Source organism: Lontra canadensis, unplaced genomic scaffold (genome assembly GCF_010015895.1).
Source record: "Lontra canadensis isolate GAN:19392208 unplaced genomic scaffold, GSC_riverotter_1.0 scaffold63, whole genome shotgun sequence".
NCBI lineage: Eukaryota > Metazoa > Chordata > Mammalia > Carnivora > Mustelidae > Lontra > Lontra canadensis.
Window position 1 is genome coordinate 487,786 of NW_022631057.1, and position 23,508 is coordinate 511,293.

The window sequence follows — 23,508 nt, forward strand, 5'->3', positions numbered from 1 at the left end:
CAGCTCCACTGGACACTGGATGATCCTTTTTTAGGAAGGTTCACTCACATGGGTAGCAAATTGGTTTCCTGGATGGAGGCTAGGAACCCAGCTTTGGCTTTGAGCCAGGGACCCAGTTTGCTTTTCATGTAGGCCTCTCTAAGACTGTTTGGAATTTCTCCTCATAATGGCTGGGCTCCAAGTGGGACTGTCCCCAGAGATGAAGGCAGAAATGCATGGCCCTTTAAAGACCTAGCCTTAAAAGTCACATGGCATATCTTCTACTGTGCTCCGAAGGATGGTGCAGTCACAAAAGCCAACCAGGTTAAAGGGGAGGGAACAAACCTATGGATGAGTATGTGGCAAGAATATAGAAGAGTAAGTGTGATGGGACATAGTGTCATAACCATCTTTAGAAAACACAGTCGACTGTAAAAGTTTTTCATTCACTGAACAGCATTTATCAAGCAATTACTATGTGCTTGGCACTGTTAAGGCCTTGGTATTCAGAGATAAATAAGACAGTTTCTGCCTAGAGAAACTTACAGTTGTAGGGAGAAAGACGATGTAATTAACTATGCCTCATAAAATGTTATAAGTACATGCCAGATGTTTGTGCAAATTACAGTAGTAGCTCAGAAGGAGGGGAAGTGGTAAGATTCTTCAGGGAAGTAACCTTCAAATTGACTCTAAAGAGATGTGTAAAGGGCAACAGTTCTCAAAGCAGGATCTTTGGTTCCCAAAGAACCTTCTGGGGCTTCCCAAGACCTTTTCAAGGAGGTTGCAAGGCCATAATAGTTACATAATAATGCAAAGACATTATTTGCCGGTTCCACTGTGTTCATAATATGCACTGATGGTACAAAAGCAATGGTGTGTAAATAACCAGCATCTCAGCAGGAATCCAGGCTATCCCAAAGTATTGTTGTCCCAAACTGTATTAGTTGCCATTTTATTCTTCACTTTCAGGCACTTGTAAAAAAAAAAAAAAAAAAAAAAAAATCCAGTTTTACTGAAAAATGCCCCTGATGAAGTGATAAGAATAGTTAAATTTGGTAAATTTAATATATATATATATATTTTTTTTTATATATATATACACTTTAATATTCTGTGTGACAGAACAGGAAGCATACGTAAAACACCTCTGCATATTGAAATATGGTTGTTCCAACAACAAGTATTTGTGCAGTTGGATTCCAAGCTGCAATAGGGTCTCCTTTCTCACTGGTTTCACCACCATTTTTACTCGAAAGAAAAAATGACACACAAAGCATGGCTTTCCAGACTTGGGTATTTGGCAGACATTTTCATGAAAATCAGTGGGGTGAGCCCATCACATCAAGGAAAATGACTGACAGTATTTTCTGCCAATTAGGAAATTCAAACTTTCCAGCAAAAATTAGAATTATGACAAACCAGTAACAGCCATCACAAGTGTGACAGTTTCCAATATTAAAGACTGTATGATGCAACTGACAGGGATATTAACGAAGACGGTTTTTTGGTATTCTTTGACAGAAAGTGTTGACTTTTGGAAGATCTTCATAGCTTAATGAACTCATTCCGCAACTTGTCATGCACCAGAAGAGCTCAGATATTTAAAATAGGGATTGAAGTGTGCCTGTTATCTAGGTCTGCTAGGATTCAATGAAATAAACTCTGTAAAATTCTTGAGCTAGTACTTGGCATAAAGAAAGCACTCAATAAATGTTAGCTATTTTTTACTGAGGTGTTTGGACTCTGTTCTCCAGTAAGGAGAGTGTCGGAAGGCTTTTAAACAAGAAAAAGACAAGTCTGGATTAAGATGTGTTGTAGGAAAAATGTGGAGAGAGTGCATGTCATATTTGGGCCTTTTCTTGATGCGACATGGTCCTTAGAGGAACCCATTTAAGCTGTGTTCCATTGGCTGCTCTTTTGGTGGAAGTCTTCAACCTCAGGAAGCCACTTGGGCATACTAGTCACTTCAGGAACAGTTTTATGCACAACCAGGGATCGAGTCCCTTTTGTGGAAAATTTTGTGGCCTATGAACTTTCAAAGTTGGGTTGGTTTTTGTTTTTGTTTTTATTTTTTTGTTTTTTCCCCTCCTTTTCACTCAGACTGCTCTTCATGGGTTACAGAATCATTTCGTTCTCCTCAAGTAAGTGACTGCCTAGTGCCCATTCTCCCATTACCATCGTTCCTGAGAGGGCCAAACGTTACCATGGGTATCAACCATAGAACCGTGCGGGGCTGGGAGCCGCTCACGGAAAGAAGAGGCCCCGGTGTCCAAGAAATCACTGATCTGGAGAGGAAAATTCATTTCATCAATAATGCATTGAGAGTTTACTCTGTGCCAGGCACTGAGGAGCAACAGATGGGAAAGAATATACCTGCCACCCCTATCCTTAGGGAAGCTTGCCTTCCCTGTAGTGAGGGTGAGGAGGCACATTTGCAGACAGCTACATCATGAGTTATGTGTGACATATGCTAAAACAGAAGTAAAAGGGAAGTGCTGGGTGGGCGGAGCCCAGAGGAGAGCCTGCTTTAGGCGTGGGCTGACGAGGACTTGATGGCATTTGAACTGGGCCTTGACAGAGGGGTCGGGTTCGGGCAGAAGTGGGCAGTTAAGGTCCTTACTGTGGGGAGAAGAGCATGAATAGAGATGGGGCTGTGAAGCAGGCAACATTGACAACGTATTTGTGGCACCCAGTGTGAAAGGCAAATGCTAGACCCTTTGTTCACAAACCAAGAAGAATTTTGAGACAGGGCAGTAGAGCATTCACCCAGGCGTGGGACCTTCCAAGGGCAGAGGTCACGGGACAGCATGGGTTGCATGTTGGTGGAACCAGTCCCAAATCTGGAGTGCATGCAAAGAACGGGGGTCCAAGGCATAGCTGTGCAAGCATGAGTAGTGGAAGACAAGTGTGCGTAGGCATGCTGGAGCCACAGGCCTGAGCATGTTCCTTAGGAGGGTGGGCCAGTTGCTGAGTTCAGGTGGGAACCTCTGAAATTTGGAGCCGGGAATGCTACCATCCAAAGAATATCTTCAAAACTTGGCTGCCGCTGTGTCAAAGCAAGATTTGAGGTGGCTTGGGAGGGACTGGAGAGAGGACGAGGGCTCGGGTCCTCTGAGAAGGGATTGCTCTGCGTACCAGAAGCAGCAGAAGGAATGGAAGGGGGAAAATGGACAAGGGGGTAACTAAAACGAGAAAGGATGTACAGAAATGATACCGAAATGTTGAGCCTGCACGAAAGGATTGAGAAGAAAAAGAGAAGGAGAGCTGCTAGTTAGGAAGTCAGGCATTCAGTCCATGTTCTCCACAGACTGGCCAATTTATCTGCAGTGACTTCATGACTCCGCGAGGATTTAACCAAAGCACTAAGACTTCAATGGTGGAAATAACCAAGTACATGTAAATTATTCAGCAAAGGGCAATGCCCGCACCCTCATTATATTTAATGAAGCTCTGAAGATGTCCACTGGTTCAGAGCACATGCTAGGGTTTTGGCGAGCAAGTCTTGTTCGTGCAAATCCAAGTGTCTTAGCCTGACATAGGGCTTCAAGCTCAGCCCCTGCACACCTGTCCAACCTCCTCTCTCACTGCCCACCCCCGCATACCCCATGCCCCAGGGCTGGGTCAGTTGCTTTGACTTGGGAGTCGTCTTTTCCCACTCCATTGCCACACCCCCAACTCTGTTTATCCTTCAAAAGTGTTCTCTGGGCATGCTGCACAGCCTGCCCATCCCTGCCCCCACATCCAGATTGCACCTGACCAAACCGTGTCTCATTTGTCCATGCATATAGACGTTGGTCTCATCAGACATTGTACCTCAGCACTAGCTCCATGCCTAACACAAGGGACATGCTCGGTAGATGTTTGTGGAATAAATGAATCAATAAAGAGATCAAGTTTGGCCATTAGACTGAGGTGATTATCTGAAAACCCACTCATTTCCGCATTAAGAGCTGAACTCTTTTTGGTTCCAAAGAGGGCATGTGACCAGCAGTTCCTCAGCAAGCAGAGCATATACCACTGCTGCTTAAACAAGCATGTGCCAAATGGAGCTCACTTTTATCATTCTGACACCCCAGCCCCTCTGCTGTCACTAGAGACCAGGGAGGAGCAGGACCGACAGGAGTGCAAGAAGGGGGAGGGAGTGGTCCATGCTAATAATGTATTGTTAGTGGAGAATGTAGGTGATATTAGTTGATATTAAAATATCCACTGAAAGTTGGACCGTTTGTGTTAACAGCATGAGCTGGCACTTCTAAATGTCAGAGGTAAAATACTCCTTCCCCTCAGAGGCTGTCCTGTTTTCTCCCCCAGAGAACCCCAGAGAGCCCCACTGGGGAGCATCTCAGGTTTCAATCATGCCTCTCAGGGCAGAGTAGAGGCTATTTATCTGCTCTTTCTATAACTGTCGGCCCCTCAGAACTTCCTTTTTCCTCCTTCTGTTGTTGGCAATGTCACAGTGACCTTCCCAGGGCCAACCAAGCCTGGCACTTCTCCGGGGCTCTACCTCCCTCCTTTTAGGTTTGGGGAGGCATCCAGAGGCTTGGTTGGCTTAGAAAAGCCTCTCGGAGTGGAGCTGAAATCTAATCTTTAGAATGGAAATAGAGGGCTGTCACAGACTCAGCATCTCTGACCCTGTGTATATACTGGATGAGAGTCTATTTCTGGTCTTCCATTTACATGTGTAGACTGTAGACCTCACTCAGTGCAAACATCTTTCTGGAACCCCTCCCTCTGTGCTGAATTAAGTTGGAAACTATTTCAAAAGCTACAGAAGCTATGGCAATTTGAGGACTTTTGCTAGCCAACATTTCATATCAGAACTAATGTAGTATCAATATGGTGCCCCATCTTGGCAGACCAAATTAGCAGTTTGAAAGGTATGGTAGTACCATTGGATCACTCATAAATGTTGAGATGATTGGTGTCTCCCTTGGCCTTAAGCCAGCTCTCAGAATGAGCAACCCAGTTGGTGGGCTGCTCTGACCCTTCTCCTGGAACCTGTGAGCAGAGCAAATTCTGCATCTTGGATAATTGTAGTTGCTATGTCTGTGCTGGCCTGAGGGGTGGAGAAAATAAGGAGCTCCACTGCCTATAGAATAAAACCTAAGGATGCCTTTTATGATATGGGTCTTGTCACATGCCAACTTCCTCTCGTAGGGTCATCCCACCACTAACCTTGAATTATAGGAACCAGCTAGCTATGCTGAGAGACTTGCAGTTCCTCAGACAAGACTTGTTCTCTCAACCATTCAGGCTTGACCATACCATTACCTTTGCCCAGATTTTTCCATTTACTCTCATTCCCTCATTTACCAGAATAATTCAAGTCTAATTTCTGGCATCTTCTCATGCAGGAGGGCTTTCTTTGCTCAGTTCCCCAAATGACATCAGTTAAATGCAGACTTTATGTCCATGTACTTAATATCACAGATACATAACGTCACCTTTCCCCTAGACCACATCGTCCTCATCCCTGCCTTCTGCACCTTTGGAGACGTTATTTATATTGTCTGGGACACCTTCTCACATACTTCCTTCTATCCTCAGCATTGTCCCTCCAGGAGAATTCTCTGGGGATGTTTTTTTCTGCTTATCTCAAGTCTGATTATGTTTTTATGAGCACTGTTCTTACAGTCCCTGATAGCTACCATGAACTCTACTGCTCAGTGGTAATAGTGTGGTGAAACTGAATCAGAAATCTGCAGGAACTGATCACTTGGGCCTTTTCTGTTAACAACAATACTGTCAACAGAAGAGTAGAATCCAATAATTTCTGATTGCTATTTTTTTGACTAATTTATCAAGATAAATGTATATATGTTATCGATAAAAGTTGAATATTGGTTTTTCTCCTCCCTAAACTCAATGCATCCACCTCTGCTTAGCTTACTTTTTATTTTTCTCTCTCCCCTCAGGATAACCTTGACTATCTTGTAGCCCTAGTGATTCAGGGCAGGAAGCCCAGGGCCTTTGGCTTGTCCAAAGTGTCATGGCAGACACTCAAGTCTTGGCTGTTCAAAACCCTGGTAAAGGCTCTGTTTCCTCCTCCTGACATTTGGCCAGCCCCCCTTAGGCATCTCTCTTCATGAAAAATATTGACCTTGTTAATTTCAAGGACTAAAATTATCCTTTCCTGTACATACTATTTCTTAATCTTTCTTCTTTCAAGTGAGAAAAGAGAAAAAAAGTCCAGGCTGCAATTTTTCCCTGATCTCTGTAAAATCTGAACCTAGCCTATGATTATTTCTTCTTAACTAGCAAAAAGTTCAAAAGTTACTAGTTTCTTCAATTAACACACCGCCTCTTTTATTTTTTTGAATTATAAGTACCCAGTTAGCATTAAGTTCTTCTCGGCTAAACCTTTTCTTTTATAATCTGTTTCCTAAAGGCATCATATTCTTTTCCTTAAACATTTTTAGAATAGTTGAACATAACCAGACTTTTTTAAAACAAGGCATCCAGTGGTTACTTGTGGATAATTTAGAGGCTCACAGATGGGGATGAGATAATGGTGCCTATAAGAATCATGGGGAATTTAAAAAAAATCTACTTGCTCACCCTCTTCTCACCCCACATCACCCCTAAGTCTAAGTAAACCGAGGAGAATATAATTTTTAAAAAAAAGCTATTTCAATGATTCTAATACACCCCCTGATTGAGACACATGGTCATGATGGTTCCAGGCGGGCAGGACCCATCTGAGGATTGTGTGAAATTCACACAGGAGTCACAGTGAGGAGCAGAAGTGGGGGGTAGTTAGATGTGATGGTTCTGGGAGGCTTTTAGAAGAGTTATGTGTTGTTTTGAGTTGCATCTTGAATAAAAATAACAGCAACAACTGACTGCTCAACTATTGAGCACGTACTGTGTGGAGCACTTCATCTATGTCATTATGTTTAATCCTCACCAAGGATGGTATTTTCCCCTATTTGTACAGATGGGGAAAATGGAGCTCAGAGGGATCAAGTGCTTTGCCCAAAGTCACACAGCAAGTAAGTAGCAGAGTTACTATTTAGCCCTTCTGTCAGTGTGACTCCAGAGCTCTCACTGCTGTTATGTGTCCGATTTAGTGGAAGGAAAGCAGCAGAGAGAGACTCATGGTGTGGGTTATGGCAGGAAATTTATCCTACCTGGTCAAAATCTTTGCGGGAGACAGTTATCTGGGTTTATGAGAAGTCCTTAAAGTCAATTATGGACATCACCATTAGGCTGAAAATTGTTTTTGTGTTTCTGGGAAGATGAGAAGGGCCAAGTTTTTGTCCTCATGAATAGACCTGGTATATGATCATCCACCTCAATTTTTCTATCTAATTTCATAATCATAATGCATAATCATAGTACTTTCTTGGAGATCAGAGGGATTTTAGATCCCATGCAGTCCTTTTTCTTGTCCTACTTCCTCATTGGGCAGGTTTTATTCAAGGGAAGGCAGCAGCCAGCCAAGTCCCGAGGAGCTGCCCCAGACATCCCAGCGCAATGCGGTCCGCGGCCGGAGGCGGCGGTAGTGAGACCAGCGCAGCGCTGCAGCCCCCTTCCCTCCGCGGATTCCCTCCGCTCCCGGGAGTCACTTGGCTCAGGGGCTCCGCTCCGTTGCCTGCCGCTGGGGGACTGTCCGAGGGTTCTCCCCGCACAGGTGCTGGGGACCGTCCGAGGGCCCTCCCCGCACAGGTCCAGATGCCTGTCACCCCTCCGCCCTTCAGCAGAAAGTGAAGTTTGAAGAGTGGGGAAGAGGGAACCATGGACGTGGAGAGGGAACCTGGAGCCGAGGCGTCTGACACCCTAAGCTGTTGGAAAACTTGTCCCGGACAACTGCAGATCAAATTATGGGAACATTGCGGGCTCAACACTGAATTTGTGAACTTAGAGTTGCTCAGTTGCATAAATGCAGCTTGATTTCAGTTTCACATCACCCCCAGCTACGTAAATTGAAAAAGCTTGAGCTCAGTGACAGTAGCATCTTTGGAGGTCTGGACATGTTAGGAGAAAACCTTTCAAATTTCACCCATCCAAACATTAGCGCATTCTACTGCAAAATATCAGTACCTTGGAACCTTTGAAAAAGTGGGAATGTCTGAAAACCCCGAACCTGTTTAACTGTGGGGTTACTAGTCTGAATGACGAGGGAGGAGCGTCTTCCCCTGGCTAGGACGGAGAGAATCAAGAAGCCCCTGGTTCAGATGCCCAGGTGAATGGTGAGCACGAAGAAGAGCCCTGCGAAGGAGAACATGCAGAGGATGAGGACGGAGAGGAGGAGGAGGAGTTTGATAACCATGAAGATGAAAAGGAAGAAGAAGGTGTAAATGGGGGGAAGGGCGACGAAGGTGAAGTCAGTGGGGAGGAAGAAGAATTTGGACATGATGGAGAAGGTGATGAAGATAAGGGGATGAGGAGGAAGAAGAGGAAGAAAAATAAGGAAGTGGGAAGGTAAAAGAGGAAAAGAAAAATTGATAATGAAGGAGAAGATAATTAAGACCAAAATAACCTGCAAAAAAAGAACTGTTCCATATTGGCTGGACTGCTCACGGGTAGCAGTTTAAATAATAATAGTTATACAGGTAATAATAGTAATAAAGGGTATCGGTAATACCAACCACAGGACCCCTCCCACCCAAAGAGCCAAAGAATAGTTCCTGTGACATTTCTGCCTTCCTCCATTTGGTCTGTCTTCAAAATCCACCATCAGCCTGAGGATATCACCCCAACAAAACTGCACATCCTGTTAGGTTCTCCTGTAAGACTTGCTGAGCGGGGGTCATCGTGGTCAGTGAGTCAGCCATCAGTGGCTGCTAGTTACATCAAGACTATAACAGCATTTTTATTTTCTGTACAACAAAGAAGGCTTGTAAATAAAATCTTAGCATAGAAAAGTAGTTTCCCACAGTGAGGAATGAGTTGGCCCAAAATATCAATGGGGCTGGGGCTGAGAAACCCTGGTATAAATGTTCAAGGCATGGGATGGGTTTGAATCCAGCGCCATATTTACTAGCTCTGTGACCTTAGCCAAGTTACTTAACCTCTCTGTGTCCTATCTACAAATAAGGCTCCCGACAGCTCCTTCCTCCCAGGGCTGTTAAGAGATTTAGACAAGTCAGTGTATTTGAGACATGGGAGCAGTAGCTGGTACACATCACTTAAACATTCTTGACTCAGATGCATTAGTAGAAGGAAGATAATAATAGTATCTACCATGAAGATAAATCATGTATGCAAAATGATTGGGACAGTGATTTGTACACCCTAAAAGCTGTATACATTCCAGTTGTGATTATTACTGTTCTTATTCCCTTTTTAAACAAGTATTTGGGCCTCCTGGGCACAAAGAGGTGAAGTCACTCGGCTTACAGCTATTAGATAGCAGAGTCAGGATGAGAACCACAAACTCATGAAAGAAGGAAAGCTCTGTCCAGTGTGAGAGTTACCAATTCTCTCTAGTCCTTGGCAACCTGTTTAGTAGAAAGCCTGGTGGGGCACAATCCTTCAGGGTAATTAGTACTTTGGAGTCAATGTAGAGAGAGGCACTCTGACCTACAGTGTCACTTAGCAACCATGTAATTCCAGAGCTGCCTTTGAAAAACAAAGACTGCGGGTCATTCACGGAGGAAAATCACGAGATGCTAAAGTGTCTAGATCAGAGTGGTCAACAGGGGAGAAAGTGATTTTAATTTCTACTAACTACTACTGGAAGAGGTATTTCTTTAAAAGATTTTGTGCAGTCATTGCGCTGTTCCAATTTAATTCACCATGGTGATACTAGTGCCTTTAGAAAAAAAAAATTCTTTTCTTTTTTGTAGTTGTTTTGAGATGTAGAAGAAAAACCAAATTTTGAGCTTTCTCTGAGTTTATAACTTCAGGAATTATAACTACTATCAGAAAATGAGCCCAGTTAAGGTTAACATACCTGTTTAAATGGCTTTAGAAAAAACTATGTGTTTTAAATGGATTTGTTAATTAGATTCTCTTTGATGACTCATATTGGCAAAATATAAACTTAGGGCTCTCATTATGACATCAAGCAGGACCTGGGTTGGGAAAGCCACAAGCCAGTCCACCTTTTCAGACAGGTATAACTGTAACTAAGTGTTTGTCTCCTTGCAATCAGGAGCACAGCAAGCACAAAATAAGTGAAAGTAGCAGATTATTTGGAGACCTTTCCAACCTGTGTCTGACCTTCTGGATTCATTTGCAGAGGTAATTGCCTGTGGAAATTGCTGTGCTTTTATCTGTGATGCTATTAAAACACTGGTTGAAATGAGGTGGCACAGACTGCATGGATAATGGGGTACCGTGGCGTGGGAGCTGTTGTTTTATTCGACAGATGAGAAATGGCTGAAAATAACCTTCTGTCTCCCCTGTAAGAATTTTGGTTGTTAAGTGACATTCACCAACACAGCAGAGTTTCAGCGTGGTATAGGAATTTGAGCTATTCTTAGCAAGATATTAAGTGAGAGTTTTCAGGCTTTTCTTGTTATAAAGTAGGCAGTGTATGGGTGTTTTATATTCCCTGATTTCGGGGGCACTTTCTGTGCTCAGCGGAATAGCTGTTCCAGCTTGGGGAGGAATGAGGACACCATGCTATTAGGACATTCGGAGTGGAGTAGAGTCATTCCTATCAGTGTCCCCTGCATCAGGGTACCACTGACCTGTAGGATCACTCCCTCATTCTCTCCTGGTTTCTCTGTCATTTTTCTGTCTGGTGGGGTAAGTTTTGCTGCCTTCTTGGCCTCATCCTGCCTCCTCAGTATGGCCCAGTATTTATTCCCCCTTTGAGCATCCTCCACCCTTGGAATGGAGCATTACACTTACAACTTATTAGGGAAATAGTGGGGATCCATGTGGTATAAAACAGTGTTTCTCAAACTTGAAGATGCCTCAAAATCCCCTGGAGAGCTTGAAGAGATACAAATTCCTGGGTCTCACCCCGAGAGATTTGGATCCAGTAGATTTGGAGTGGGCATGAGAATTTGTATGTCTACAAACTAACTGCCCAAGCAACTGATGTTCCTGGTTTGAGACCACATTTTGAAGCCTTTGTGTGATGTTATGATTTGTAATAGTAAATATATCTTGGTTTTCCTCCATGTTTCTGGCACAGAGTTCCTAAAACTCTTGGAATTTCCTGTGCCGACAATATGCAATAACTATGTCTCTTGTATGAATGAGGTGACTTTTGGAAGCACCTAAGGATCTGGGCTGGTTGCCAGAAGAGCCAATCACATGATTAGAGGGTTGGAACTTTTACCTGCCCTTCTGCCCCCGTTTCTCCTCCCCCACCTCCAACCTTCTGGGAGGGAAGAGGGGATGAAGATGGACTTCATTCACCAATGGCCAATGATTAAATCAGCTGTGCCTACGTTACAAAGTCTAAGAACCCCAAAGGAAAGGATTTGGAGAGCTTCCAGGTTGGTGAACCAGAATGCTTCCAAGTGCCATGCCAGGCCCCAGACTCCAGGAGGACAGACACTCCTTTGTTTAGGGCCTTGCCCTGTGTGTCTCTTCATCTGGTTATTGACTCCTATCCTTTAATATGCTTTGTAAACACTCAGGAATCTAGTGAGTAAATAGGTTTCCTGAGTTCTCTGAGCCACTCTAGCAAAGTAACTGAACCTAAGGAGGGGTTCATGGGAACCATTATCAGAAGTACAAGTAGCCATCTGGACTTGCAAATGGCATCTTTAACTGGGGGCAGTCTTGTGGGACTGAGCCTTTAACCTGTGGAATCTGATGCTGCCTTTGGCAGATGGTCTCAGAATGGAGTTGAATTGTAGGACACCAGCCGGCGTCAGAGAAATGGTTGTGAGGTGTGGAAAAAGCCCACCCACACTGTAAACCTTGTACGGTTGAACCTGAGGGAACTCATCTCGTTGGGACAGTCTCTTCAATAGTTAGCCAAGAGCACCTTCTGAGCACCTGCTGAATGCTGAGGAAGAAGTCGTTAAATTGACCCCCATAATTCCTGCATTCCAGAAAGTCTTCTGTTTATAGAAAAGCAGAAGCCTACATATCACTGTAGGAGGTACCCACTCAAAGCCAAGAGGGGAGGGGAACTGAGTCTCAGGGTGTTGAATGGAGGGATGTTAACACTGGGTGGGTCAAGAGAGAAAACTAAGATTTATTTTGGATCTATCCCATGCCAGCACTGTGGCTGACATTCGTCATGTTAATCCATTGAATCTTCACAGAAATCCCGAGAGACGAAGATTTTGCTCTTTCTCTCATAAATGGGGAAACTGGGGCTCTTATGACTTGAATTTGTAGGGCCAAGGGCAAGATGTCCCAAGCTGAGCAACTTTGGCATGAAGATTAGTTTGAGCTGACGACAGTCAACACTCTGTGGGGTCAAGAGAAACTCTTGCCCTTCCCTTAACTACATAGAAGAATCTAAGTTGGGGGTCTTTCTCAGAATAAGGGTTATTAGCAGAAATAAATTTTATCTGAGTGCCCCATCTGTATGAGGGCAAACATTTAATTACCAAATATCTGCTCTTCTTACTGCCCTGTGAAATGCTTTCCTTTCCTCTGAAGTCCCAGACCGCTACCCCCATCTTGTTAGTCCAAGATGACCTATGGACCTCATTTTACCTGACTATCTTTGGAATTGCCATGTCTGGGTGGATTCCCTGTATGTATGCTATCGAATTTGATTTTTTCCTGTTAATCTGTCTCATGTCAATTTGATTCTTAGTCCAGCTAGAAAGGACCCTTGAAGGGCACAGAAATTCTTGCCCGCCGCCCCCCCACCCCCTGAGAGTGGCAGGGCCAATAGGGTTCTTTCTTCTCAGAGACCAAGTTATTTTCACTGCACCATGTTGCTTCCCAGCATAGAGCATGACATGCCTGAGTATCCAGTTAATGTTGGTTGAATTGAGACATCAGATGATTAAGTTAGTAAGCAAATGTTTCCAGGAAATGATGACTCCAGAGATGGTCCTTAAACATACTGCTGTTAATTATTGTTATATTTCCTGAGCATTTTATCATGTACCAGGTACTGTGTGTGATAAGCATTTTATCTACATTATCCCACTTACTAAAAAGTAAACTATAAGGTAATTATTAACTCTATACTCTATTCTGTATGAAGATATTTAAAGAGGAAAAAGAATTGTCCTGGGATTGGTAGTGAAACCAGGTTCCCAAACTGCAACTTTTTGTCTCCGAAGTACAGAGTTCTCCTACTCTGTGTTGATCTGCTGTAGTAACCCAGTAATCACTTTTTTATCTTCCCCTTGTTACTACTCATTTCTTCCCCCAAAATGAGATAGATCCATAGCCATGGATTTCAAGACACAGGAAATATGATTTTAAAAGTTGGTTGCCGGTTACTATACCAATATAAACCTTTTTTCACGTCCACTCATCGTGATCACATTAGGATAAGCACGAGCAGTTACAGCAGCAAAGACCAAAAATACTACATGAACAAAATGAGATATGCTGCTGTCTTGTGGGCCAGATGACATAGAACCAGGATTTAAGTCTGGTTCCCAGGCCTTCCTCCCTACCCTCTCTGCCTTCCTGTATGCATCCACTAATTCTTTAGTCCTTCCTAATCTATGAGTAGCTTCATCCAGAATCACCATGTGGTCAGTATTTCAGCTGATGTGTCAAAGTTCTCAGCATTTATGGATTTTAGAGATTCCTCTGCAGACCTCAGTTTTTGCAGGATGAGCTTGGTTTAAGACCTCTCTCTGGACTCCAGTATTTTCCTATTATGATAACTTTTGAGTCTGTCTGTGCAACTAAAAGATAATAGTTCCCATTCTGGCTAGTGTTCCAGGTTGCTGTCTTAGTGAAATGCCCTCCCATGTGTGTGTTCTGACATTTGACTCCAGGAAAGAGACGATAACTTTGAAGATCTCTTTGTTCCAACTGAGTACTCTGGGTACTTTCACACAGTGTCTCGTTCCCCCAACAACACAGGGAAGTGAGCAGGTGATATTTCTTTTGTCAGACTGACAGAAATGGAGGGAAAAGCAGCAAAGTAATTTGCCTCTGGCCACACAGCTCTAAGTGGCTGAGCCAGAACTTGAACCCAGGAGGATATAACTCAGAAGACCCACATCTTCTTGTCCTTATCAGATAATACTGGAGGTGCAGAAGTCACTGGGTTCACCTTTCAGGATTTGCTGGGCTGTGCTTGACCTAGGAAGCAGAAGATTCAATTTCTGAACTCCTTCTCTGGTTTTTCAGATTCTACTTGCTGTATCTCATTAATGTCTTGGAAGTGAAAGGATGTCTCTGGACTGCTTTGAGCTCTCAGTGCCAATGTTGTGTGTGTTAATGACTTTTATCCCCAACCCACCAGTGCAGCCACATGACTTAATGAGTAGTTCATCCTAATCAGATGGCGGCTAATGGGGAATTAAGGATCATAAGCCTGGAGATTTTATTGTAGGGGAAATTCATATAACAAGAGTCTTTTTTCTTTTTCTCTTCAAAAAAATGAAGAAATTAATTCTCATTAAAATAAGCAGCAACAAGCCATAATCTTAATAGATATTGAATTTGAGGCACTATCTGGTTCAAAAGCAGGGGTTGGAAAGGGCTTCTGCTTCCTTGGTTTTTCCTGTTGGCATCTACAAGGTCTGGGGGTGGCAGGATAGCCCGGGTGGGAATAGAGTTGAAGAGGGGAACAGGGAGGAGAGAAGGAAGGAGTGAGTGGAGAAAGGCGGGGGAATAGTATAGTCTGTATCCTGGAAATGAGCTTTTTATAGAAAAGCAACTCTCCTTTTGATCTTTCTAAACTACTCTGAAAAAAGAAATTGGTGAATATATAATGGACCTTGACCATGAAGAACAAATCAAAACCAACATTTACGTCCATAGAGTTTGACAACATAGCCTGAAATAAAACATAAATTATGAAAGAGGCTAGAAAATCATAGTACTATGCTTCTCAAGGTTCCCAGCAGTAACAGTATCACCTGGGAACTTGTTAGAGATATCCTTTCTTTAGGGCTCACCCAAGACCTACCGAATCAGGAACTCTGGGGTCAAGGGCCCAGAACTGTATCAAATGCCCTCCCGGTGATTCTGACACACACTGAAACTTAGGAGTCGGTGATTTAGTGGAGGATGGCCTTGGAGTCGGAGAGACCCTGGCTTCTGGCCTCTGCATGCTGTTTCTCTGATGTTGGACTTCATTTTTCTTTTCTGCCAAGCAGTGATGGTACCCACCTTTAGGTTGTGCTATTTTTTATAATTACTACCTACATTGCTCTGAGCTCTTGGCTTTGAAGATTTGGAAACTACTTTTTTCAGGTTTGTGGGGGGTCACCTTGGGCCAGAGCCAGCAATTCCTAATTGCCTTTGTAAACCATCTGTGTGGTTGTCAGTAAACATGGCTGTCAGAACACACACATTTGCATCTGATCCTTCCCAAAACCCCACTAAAGCAACAACAAAAGAAAGGTCCTTTTAGAGTATTAATGCATTAGGACAAAGAGCATGAGAGGTGAGGAATATAAAGTGGAAAGCTAGAAAGCAGTGATTGACTTGGCAGACCAAAGAAAGCTGAACCCTAAGGTGATGGAGGGGAGATCTAAACAGTAATTTGATTGACAGCAGAAATTCCCCAAAGACTCAGGCATTATGGCAATAGTGCCACTAGAAGTGAGGATGAAAGGGGTGCTAAGAATAGGGCTAGTTGAAAGTTTGTTTAAGAAGCATGTTGACCCTGCCCTGGTCCTGGATGGCTCAGTCAGTTAAGAGTCTGACCCTTGATTTTGGCTCTGGTCATGATCCCAGGGTCATGAGATTGAGCCCCTCATCAGGCTCCGTACTAGGCGTGGAGCCCAAGATTTTCTTTCCTCCTGTCCTACCCTCCTTCCCACCCTTCCTCCCCATTTGCTCATGCTTTCTCTCTTTCTCTCTAAAAACAAAACAAAACAACAAAAACATTTTTTTCTTTTAAAAATAATTTGCTTTCTTTTGCATGCCACAGGACAGATTTCTAGTTTTAAAACAAGGTACATCAAGAACTAAAATATCCCCCCCCAACCATCTTTCTTTTCACCAATTCAAGAAATCCTTCTGGAAACATAAGCAAGTGACTAAACAGGATCAAACCACCAAATCTCCAAGTTAATACATGACCTGTTATGGCAGAATAATCAAGAATTTTCCCCCAAAGAAAGATTTTAGTTTTCCAAATATAAAAGAATCTAAGAGGATCATATATGAACAGAAATCTTATTCCAGATTTTATGGTAAAGAAGGATAACACACTGGCAGCCCAAGAAAACTGAAACTCTTTCTAATAAATAGATCCAAATTAAGAATTTCTACAATATTTCTTTAGGACACAGAACCAGAATTCTTAAAAAAAAAAGAGAGAGAGAGAGAGAGAGAGAGAGAAAAGCATCTAGACCCCCAAGAGATTGAGGACTTCTCTAGGAACTCAGAGAGTCCCAAAGGACAATCCTAAAGTTGATGGCACCGTAGTTTCTTCAACACGAACTTCAGGCTGGTCACCCTACAGTGAATTCTCATAGTTGACAACTCCCACTCATACTCACAAGGGTCCCACTGTTAAATATGAGCAGGCACCTAAGGATTACCATATATTTCTAATCTGAAAGGCAGGCAAACACAAATAAATGAGGAAATAAAGACCAACCAGGGGTAAGGAAACTTAAAAATATATCTATTATTGACATTCTCAGAAGACAAAAAGTATTAATGTCAATGAAACAGAACAGAATGCTATGAAATGTGTAAGCCTGATGATTCACAGGCCTGTACCTCTGGGGCAAATAATACATTATATGTTAATTTTTTAAAAAGCAACGTTTAATGAACCTGAGGGAAATGAAAAGTATGATATCGAATGGAAATTAAATAAAAGGAATAGAAGATGGGGCACCTGAGTGGCTCAGTTGGTTGAGCGTCTGAATCTTGATTTCAGCTCAGGCCGTGATCTCAGGGTTGTGAGATTGAGCCCTGCGTTGGGCTTGGGTTTGTGCTGAGCATGGAACTTCCTTAAGATCCTCTCTCTCCCTCTCCCTCTGCCCCTTCCCTGTCACGCGCGTGCTTTCTCTCTTAAAAAAGGGGGGGATGCGGAATAGAAGATAAAATGAAGAAATCTTCCATAAAGTGATAGGAAGAAACTGGAGAGAAAAATAAGAAAATTAGATTAATCTAGGAGTCCAGCACCTGATTCACAGAAGACCTGGGGGGAAAAAATGAAGGAAAAGAAACCATCAAAGAAATAATCCAATTAATTATGTGACTATTAACTATATAACTAAACATACATAATCATTTCTCAATGTATACATATATCAAATCATTGTATTATACACCTTAAACTAATGCAATGTTGTATGTCAGCTATGTCCCAAAAAACCGGAGGAAACCAATAACAGGACTGAGAGAATCCTTTATGGATACAACTGAAAGCCTACCTCCATTTCTAAGGATTCTCTTTTCAAAATTATTATGTTTTTACCTGACTTGTTTCTTGAATCAGTATTTATTCCTCATTCCCTCAGTGTATTCATTCAGCCCATGCTTTTTTAGTCTTTTTCTGTATTTAGCATAAAAGGGGAAAAGAAAGATGTCAGAGGTATCAACATGGTTTTATCCACATCAGCTCATCTTCCATCACTGCCAAATGGAATGGCCAGATCATAAGAGCTAACAAAGGCCTGATGATCTAATTCTGCTGGGAATTAAGAGTCAGAAACAAGCATAGGTGTGAGTAGTCTTCTTTAAATTCTGTTTTAATATATCTTTTGGAATTCTGTATGGAACAAAGTCAGTTTGGATAAACCTGTGAACTACCCACAGAGAACAATGATTTTTAAATTATTACAAGGAGGAAAAAGACTCATAAGTCCTTTATCTCTAAGCTTTGATACACCTGCAGAAATGGCTTTTTTTTTTTTTTTTTCCTAGCCTTCTTGGGTTTAGGAGTAAATTATGCTCTGCAGAGTCATTTAGAAGTTGGGGTACACTTTCCCACAGGAGTAATTTTGTGAATAATAACCAACTTCCTAAAGAAGTCCACAAGTCTGTTTACCCCACTGATGATGAAAAGTATGCAGGTGAGGGGCTAACAGCTCTGTAGAAGTCACCCAGGACTCCAGAGAGGCTCTGCTAACACAGCAGTGGGCGCTTCACATCTTCACTCCCTTATGTCAGCAGGCAGATTAAGTGCCCGTCTCGCTTCAGGAAGCTGGAGTAGATGTCCCAAAGAGACAGTGATGAGAGATAGGGGAGTGGTATGCCCTCTGGCTCTAGACTGGAGTGCTAAGGAGACCCAGGAGCTGGAGAGCAGGTTAAGGGTAAACAAAGAATAAACTAGGAGCTTCAGAACTGCGGCCTCAAAACACACTTCTTACGTCCAAACTCATTCCTTCAACGTCTCTTTTCTGTCCCACCGAAGAGCCTCAAGGCTGACCTACCAGCTTTACTTCCATTTCCAATGCCTTTGATTTGCTCTTTCTGACTAGGGTTTTCCTCCATCGTGGGTTCATAAAATAGAACAGTCTCTCAATTTTCCTTCTTCCTTACCTTTAAAGAAGCTGTGAATAATTTTTTTAAGTGATTAAAAAAAAGAAACTGACTAGAAATAAAAAGTGTCCTTATTATGCTTATCCTTCCGTCACCCCATCCACCACTGTCCCCACCCTCCATATTTGCTTTCTTTGTTCTTCCCTCCCCTTCCTTCTCCCCTCCCCTCCCCTCCTCTCTCCTCTCCCCTCTCCTTTCTTCTCCCCTTCTCTCTTTCCCTTTTATTTTCACTTTAATCTGCTGGAGGCAAGTTTAAAAAAAGAAAGAAAGAAAATAAAGTAGCCCAAGAAAATTTCCTTGAAATGAAGGCCATAAATTCCTGGATTGAAAGGACTTACTGAAATCCTCGCACAATGGATGAGAACTGAGCCTCAGCAAAAGGCACGCTATTATGAATTTTCAGAACATTGTGGAAAAAGAGTTTCTTGAGAGGAAAAAACAGGTTCAGTATGAAGAATGAAGGATCTGAATGCTTTTGTCTTCACAACAGCAAGAGAAGACAACGGAGAAATGCTTCCATTGAGAAATGAGCGAAATGATTTCACATCTAGAATTCTACACCCAGCTCAGCTATTAATTGATTGTAAGAGTAAACATTAGGTCGCAAAAATGTTGCTCCCATATACCTTTTCTCAGAAAGCTACAAAAAGATGTCTTTTACCAACAAAAACTAATAAACCAAGAAGGTGAAACCATGGGATACAGGAATCAGGGGATCGAAATGAAGTTCCTTCCCAGGATGCTGCAGCCGAGACATTCACACAGCTCCCAAGGGACCAGTTCAGAAGCCTCAAGGGGAGTTTTCTTTTTTCTTTACTTTTTTAAAGTAGGCCCCATGCCCAGCATGGAGCCCAATGTGGGGCTTGAACTCACAACCCTGAGATCAAGACCTGAGCTGACATCAAGAGTCAGATGCTTAACGGACTGAGCCACTCAGGTGCCCCCAGGAAAGATTTCTTTATGGAAATGACATTGATAGGCTAACTAAGGTATTTTAATATATTAGGAGGAACTTTTGTCTGTGGGAGAATTGGAGTCAAATCAGTGATACGTAAACTAAACAAATGAAAAGACCATTATTAGCTGTAGGGAAAAGGAAACACTGTAGAAAAGGAAAAGTGACCTGAGTATCCTGTGTGGCTTAGCTGTGAATATGTCTCATCCAGTTACAGTAATATCCGCACAGATAATTATCTAACCGAATTGATGTTATAACCACCTTAGAGGATGGGGCCATGGGAAGAGCTGTGGGAAATGAGTGTGAGATTGGAGGGCAGTGGGGAGAAGAGAGTGAAATTCTCAGAAGAGAGCAAATTCTCAGGCCAGCAGATAATTCCTAAGCCTGAAATATCAGGACATGGTGACTTGAGAATGACATTGAACTATGAAGATCAATAGCAAAACAATCAGCTTAATACAGTGGAAAATGGGTGCTTCTGCAGAATGGGAAATTGGGTGAAAAAGAATAGGGGAGTAAAGACTTCAAAAGAGGTTTTGGCCACTTTTTAAACGATGCGTATGTGTACGTATGCACAAATAAACATGAAAATTTAAAAAGGGAAACAAAACCTTTTGCCACTCTTCTTCTAAATTCCATACAGCAACTTTTAATTTTGGGCCAGAGAAATTAATGTTTATTTTTCTTTGGGTGGGACCCAGAGTTCTTGCTGATACAGTGTTAACTTTAAACTGCTCAAAGAGAGAAAAAAACCTGCCCTTAGGCAAATCAGCATTTTGCCTTAGGATTGAGAAAGGGCCTTTCTACTGTGGGGGATAGTGGGGGGACCCAACTAATTCACATTTAGAGTCATCCAGGGCCTCATCTGCCCTGTGAGGCTCTGTTGTGCAGGGACATTCCAGTCTCCCGGTCTTCCTCCCCACATCACATTCAAGTTCAAGCGATAGCTAGACTTATATGCAATCTCTCCCAGTTAGGTTGTGAGTACGTAAGGCATAGTGCTTTATCTAGAGATATCAATAAATAAAATGTACGTATGAAAAATGTATAACCTCACTTCATATAAAATTAGACAACGGGCATTGAGCAAATTATCCATTTTTAATAGTAATAATGTTTCTAATAGTGATAATAATTAAATAGTTCCTTCCTGAGGACCTTTAACTTTCATGGATGTCTCAGAAGCAGACCGGCATGAGAGTAGCCCTGGGCTGTAAATGACAGATGTGTCATCACTGCCTTAATGGTCTGACCAGCACCCCAGTGCCTCAGATGTGAGCCTAGTTCTCAAGCCATGGACAAGAGAGCTATTCTTACTGTATCGATTTGGTATAACTATATTTTTAAGCTCAAAATTAAATTAGTTTTCTGGCAGCCCTCCTGAGAAAGCCACCTCTTACTATTCATGCATGACCTCTGGTTCATCGTGGACTAGAAAACAGAGCCGAGCCACGACTGCCATAGAGGCTTATTGAGTTAGAGTCAGACTCACTGGGAGCAAGGGAGCCAGTCGGGGGGCCCTGGGAGGCGGGTTCTGGGAACACTTGCTGATACAGGAGGCAAGAAGCTGGAGATTTGACCCTCTTGGGTATAAGTTAATTTATGAGCTTCCAAGAGCCGTGTCTGCATTATTCAGGCTTTGACTACTTTTGCTTTTCTCTGGCTGCCTTTGTTCAGATTGATAAGTACTCCCTGGTACCTTTCTAGAACTGGCAGCCCTCCTTCCAGTCCTCATTTATAATTCTTCTTGGGTAGAATTTTGTCCTCAGTGTCTTGGGCAGCCATATTCAGCCTGAGTGGATAGACTACTGAAGACTTCGTTCCTTTACATCTAGATCCAAGCCTTTCTCTCTGATTTTTTCCCCTGTCAGTCTTCACCTAAGCCTAAGATCATTTGAAAGAAATCGTTGTGGCCTCTCCATACAGTGGGACAGTATTCATGAACAAAATGGAATGAACCATTGACACATGCACCAACATGGATGCATTTCCAGGGCATTTTGCTAAGTGTAAAAGGCCAATCTCAGATGTTCACATACTGCATGATTCCATTTATATCATGTTTTTGAGATGGCATAATTATAAAAAAAAAAAAAGATTTATGGTTCCCTAGGGGAGCATGAGTATAAAGGGGGAGCACAAGAGAGATTTCTGCAGTGATGGGACAGTTTTGTCTTCTAAATGGTGAGCTGCTTACATGAACCTATCCAGGTGATAAAATGACAGAGTCATACACATACTTCATGACAGCATAAATCTTATTGTTTTGACATTGCACTCTACAACACTTCTACAAGATGGAACCATTGGGGAAACTGGGTGATGGGTATACAGGATCTCTTTGTAGTATCTTTACACCTTTCTGGGAATTTATAATTATTTCAAAATAATGTTTTTTAAAAAGGGATGAACTATTCATAAGGCAACAATATGGATAAATCTGAAAATAATTATGCTGAGTATAAGAAACTAGTCAAAACAGTGCAAAAGAAAAATATAAACGAATTGTACTACCTCAAAACTAAAAATGTTTACGTGCAAACAATACCATCAAGTAAGTGAAAAGATGAAAAGTGAAAAGACAACCCATATGATGTGAGAAAGTATTTGCAAATCATAGCTATTGGATAAAGGATTTTTATCCAGAATATATAAAGAATGCTTACAACTCAATAATAAAATGACAAACAACCCAACTCAGAAATAGGCAAGATTTAGGTGGACATTTCTCCAAAGAATAGATAAAAATGACCAATAAGCACACAAAAAGATGTTGAACATCACCAGCCGTCAGGGAAATGCACACCCAAACTGGGATGAGATAACAGATCCTACTCCCTAGGATGGCAGTCATCAAAAAGACAGATAGTAACTGTTGAAGGGTGTTGCGGACATCTGGAGCTCTCATACACTGCTGATGGGAACAGAACAAGGTGCAGCTGCTTTGGAAAACAGTTCCTCAAAATGTCAAACATAGTTACCAGATGACCCAGCAGTTCCACTCCTAGGTGTTTACCCAAGAGAACGGAAAACATGTTCATGCAAAAACTTGTTCCTGACTGTTCATAACAGCACGGTTCATAATAGCCAAGAAGTAAATCACCCAAATGCCCGTGGACTGATGATTGGATAAATGAAGTGTGAATTGTCAATATGTCAAACATTATTTATTCAATACTGAAAAGGAATGAAGTGCCAAATTATGCTGCAAAACGGAGGAACCTTGAAAGGGGCCAGCCATAGGAGTTCATATATTGTAGGACTTAATTGATATGAGATGTCCAGAGTAGGCAAACCTATAGAGAGAGAAAGTAGATTACTGTTTGCCGAGGGCTAGGGGATGGGGGTGGGGTGGGGAATGATGTTCATGGGTAGGGGGTTTCTTTGGGAGGAGGATGGAAATATTCTAAACTTAGACGTAGTGATGGTCACCCAGCTTTGTAAATACGATAAAAGCCACTGAGTTGTACACTTTAAATGGATATATTTCATGGTATATGAATTATATCTAATTAAAACATTTAAAAAGAGTACATACTGTATGATTACATTTATAGAACTTTCTTGAAAATGCAAGCTAACCTATGGTGACAGAAAATATTAGCAATCGCTTGGGAACAGGAAGGGGTATAAAGGGATATGACAAAACTTTTTGGAAAGTGATGGAAGTGTTCAGACTGTGTGATGGTTTTGTGGGTGTATACATATTTCAAAGCTTATCAGACTGTATATTTTAAGGGTGCGGTTTATCATATGTCAGTAATCACTCAATTTTAAAAAAAGCAAAAACGTGTGAATGTTACAAATAATATATATATTATTTATTAAAAACTAATTTGACAAATATTTATTGGGTACTGGTTTAGTGTTAGCTCCCAGGGATACAATGACAAGGAAAAGATGGGTCTAGCCTTCAAGCAACTCATATAGGCACAGGCAAAGAAAGACACATATGGTTGCAAAATGGCTTATGTACCATTTCAAGCCTGGGAAGTCATGGTCAACTTCAAAGGAAGGCTTTCTGGAAGTGGTGAAACCCTTGAGCTTAGCCTTCA

At 42.2% G+C, this 23,508-nt stretch overlaps 1 protein-coding gene and 1 pseudogene across 2 annotated transcripts in view; both read left to right on the top strand.

The window, feature by feature from the left end:
* KCNH1 (potassium voltage-gated channel subfamily H member 1) overlaps positions 1-23,508 on the top strand; it is a 386,370-nt gene that overhangs the window by 252,952 nt on the left and 109,910 nt on the right. The gene's annotated exons all lie outside the window — the stretch shown is intronic.
* Positions 7,456-8,670, top strand: LOC116879670 (annotated as a pseudogene).